A 3,582-nucleotide genomic window follows, 5' to 3' on the forward strand; every position below is an offset into this window, starting at 1 on the left:
AGTTAAGTGTAACTCTGAGAATAATTTTGAGAATTCACTAAGTGAAAGTGACTTAAAGTTACTACAGAAAAATATTTAATTGAAATATAAAATAATATTATTTTAATTGAATAACATAATTTTTCATAGTTCCATTATCCCTCATTCTTCAACTTTAATGAAAAAATACATAAACTATGTCAAGAAATTAACCTACATATTAAACTTAAAGCTTCATTATTATCACTCTGAGTTTTACTCAATTTCAGGAAATCAACTCTGGTAGGATGGTAGAAAATTTTAATTTCATCTTAAGAAACTTTCTTGAATTTTGTTGTTTAAAATTCACATTCAATAGAATAGACCTGGATTTTATATTATTTCTCTATAGTTGTCTTAGACAATCAAAATTTTATAGTACATTAAATGATGGACATTAATATATTAAATAAACAGTCATTTCATTTAGTCCAAGGTGAATAATCTTCATGTCTTTGTTGTGGATTTCTAAGAAGCCATTTTGTTAGTTTTTGGTCACATGATCCTTGGAAAAGTAGAACATCTGATTCTTAATCTTCTTTCTTTTTCTCTGTTCCATTTCAAATTTAAGATTAATTTTGCTTTCCTAAATGTCAATTTTATCAGAATTACTGTATTATTTCTATTCTTAGATCTATACAGATATTTCACCTTTGGCCATCCGTCATTATTTAGTGTACTGGTTTTGTTTTGTAAAAGGTTTTGGTTGCTGTACTTTTCTTCTTTGTTTTGTCTCATTCTTATTTACCAGCTCCTTTATTCTGTCTCCTAAAAAATAAAATCAAATGCAACTTTTATTGTGTCTTATTGTACTTTCAAGGGATTGCTGACTAGGCCTTGCCTTTCATTTGTGTGTCCCTCCCAAAGCTTGAATCATTATCATTCTATTGTATTTCTCTTTCTCCTGTATACACCAAGCCCAGTCATTTTACCCATGAATCTGACAGACTGAAATTTTAAAAGGGAAATGCTGGGACATGGTCAAAAACTGTAATGGGAAGTCTGAGCATTGTAATACACTGAGAACTTACCTGATGCTCTGAGCATGTGATGGATAAGGAGTACTAAGAGCCTTGTCAAATTGTGTGACTTTGGATTCAGAGCCAGAATTCTTTGCATGTCTTGTGTTTCTAATTGTGACATATTGCTGCTTCCACTTGACACTACTATTTGAAATTAGGTAAGACACTTTCTCCTTAATTGGGGAAAACTGCTATGAGTTTCCTTTGAGACTTAATTTGATTCTGAAAGGGGACAAACCTATTCTTACTTTATTAGCTAGCTCAGGAGCTAACCCTAGGAAGGTCCTTTTCTGATTTATGGCAGGCAGTATCTTGATCAAGACTGATAAACTGAACTGAGGTATTGATATCTTATAAGGAAGGTTTAATACTCTTCAACGTTCAGTTAAGGGCAGAGCAAATTCCACGTAATAAACATGGTACATCCCATGTCAAAAACAAAACAAAAACAAAAACAAACAAAAAAACCCACAAAAAAAGAGACTCACAAATTACTGGCTTCATATTATTTCCTATGTGTTTTTCAAATTAAGTAGTATAAAATATATATTATATATCATTTATATATACAACATATATAAATGTAATATATGATAATTTATATAAATGTAATTAGTATATAGGGACAAGATAATCATGTAAATATCAAGTAAAATAATCCCTTGTAAATGTTTTAATTATCTTAAATGTGGTCTTCTGTTAAACATTTGTTCGTTACAAATATTTAAAAATGCATAACTAAGCTATACTTAATGTGAAGAAAAAGTCTCCCAGAGGCTAGAGGTGACATTCAGTGGCAGATCTCTTGCCTGGTATTCCTACAGCCTTATGTTTAGTCTCCCCCCCCCACCTGAAAGAATAAAAAGAAGACATAGAAAATCTGTTTACTCAAATAGAACTTAACTAACCATGAAAAGCTTGAATTTTACTTTAGGATAAATGTCTGACTAGAAGGGACAAATGAAAAAGAATTGGGCCTTTTACTTTTATAATGCATGTAGTTCTCGTTAGCTTTCACGATATTCAGCAAGTTAAGTTATAGTGGTTCTATCTAATCCATCCCCAGGTACCGTTGCCTTTCAAACAAACAGTAAAATATATAACAAATACTTAAAGGAAAACTTCCCCCATGGAATAACACTCGACGCTTCCCTGCTCCTCTATCCTGAAGATACGGAAGCTTAAAATAATTGAGTTTCACCAAAGATGCCCAAAAGTTGCTCTAAATATACTAGAGTGGGGCCATTCTGACGCAGTAACATACGCCACAGACTACCCAAGGCTGTAAATACGCCACCAGTATAAACTGTTTGAAAAACAGACTTGGGCAAGTATTTCGGGGAAAGAAATATTGAAGGGCAGACCTGCTAAATCAAACGGAAGAAATGGCAATAAACGCCACACTGCTGAGTCCTCATAAGATTTACTGCAGATTCTTGCTCTACAACAAACTCATTTTTTCGCCAGTGAGAGAAATGAAGTCATTATACAGTATCATGCCAAATCTGATGAAATACTATGAAAAACAAGGAATGGTTACTTTCTTCCTAGAGCTCCTGAAGGTGATCTTATAAATAAGTTCAACATTGAAACTCCCTGTGAACTTTACTTTTAAAAGCCATCCTGAAAACTGGAACATTATCTTTTGATATGTTTTAAAATACAGGTTACTTTTCTCTTTTGTATTTACTGCATTTTCATGTTACTTATAATTTTTTATTTTGTATATTATGCAGTATGCTATTTTTTAAAAAGGAAGACAGTCAATTCCTTCCGAAATAGTTACACATTTAGCGTTTCTGCAGTAAAAAACATTCATTTCTTTGCTTTACGTTGTCAGGCTCTTAGTCCATTTATTACAAACCAGGTCCATTTGTTTATTAGAATGAGCTGACTATGGACACTTAGAATCAAGTCCGCTGGCATTTACCATGAAGTTGCCAGTGTTCACCCCATGCTAACTTCAAAGTCTTTGGAAATTTTAGCTTTTAAATAAATAAAAATTGAGCCAAATTAAATAGTTCTGTACTAAACTTTTTGGCCTGGCTACACCTCCTCACACTGCAAACTTCAACCCTGCAGCTCTCCTTATAAATATTTCCAAAAGGAAGGCTTCAGAATATTTATTTCCGATTGCAAATGTTGCAATTCACATTAAGTATCCTTTGCCACTTTTGTTGTCGGTTGGGGTCCAGGGATACTCAGCTATCCGACCTCCTTCTGGAGCCAGACTTTCTCTGCATTGCTAAGGATGCTGTCATTAGACAGTACTATGTTAACACTGGGAATTGACCTTAGTCTACACTCAATGACTGACTCTGTGAGGGTGAAACACACCAGTACATAGAACTGAAGACATGGTATCTCTGACTAGACAATGCAAGCTCTGGACTCATTCTGTTTGAAGAATAAATAAGGAACGCATATTATCTGGATTTCTCCCTCTGCCTGTAGTTGATGTTTCTTCCCTCTAACTGCTCGGATCCCATGGTTCCAAATATTCACTTTTAGTAACAAACTGAGTCCACTCTTCACAGGATCT

The 3,582-nt window shown here is 33.7% G+C and overlaps 1 long non-coding RNA gene across 1 annotated transcript; it reads right to left on the bottom strand.

Annotated features, from left to right (window-relative positions):
• Window positions 1–262: 262 nt before the first annotated feature.
• LOC116089323 lies at window positions 263–1,104 on the bottom strand. The gene is made up of 2 exons (XR_004118278.1): window positions 1,050–1,104; window positions 263–786 (listed from the first exon to the last, which is right to left on the bottom strand). It is a non-coding gene; the product is annotated as an uncharacterized LOC116089323 (long non-coding RNA).
• Window positions 1,105–3,582: the final 2,478 nt, after the last annotated feature.

This window comes from Mastomys coucha, unplaced genomic scaffold (genome assembly GCF_008632895.1).
Source record: "Mastomys coucha isolate ucsf_1 unplaced genomic scaffold, UCSF_Mcou_1 pScaffold14, whole genome shotgun sequence".
NCBI classification, from domain to species: Eukaryota; Metazoa; Chordata; class Mammalia; order Rodentia; family Muridae; genus Mastomys; species Mastomys coucha.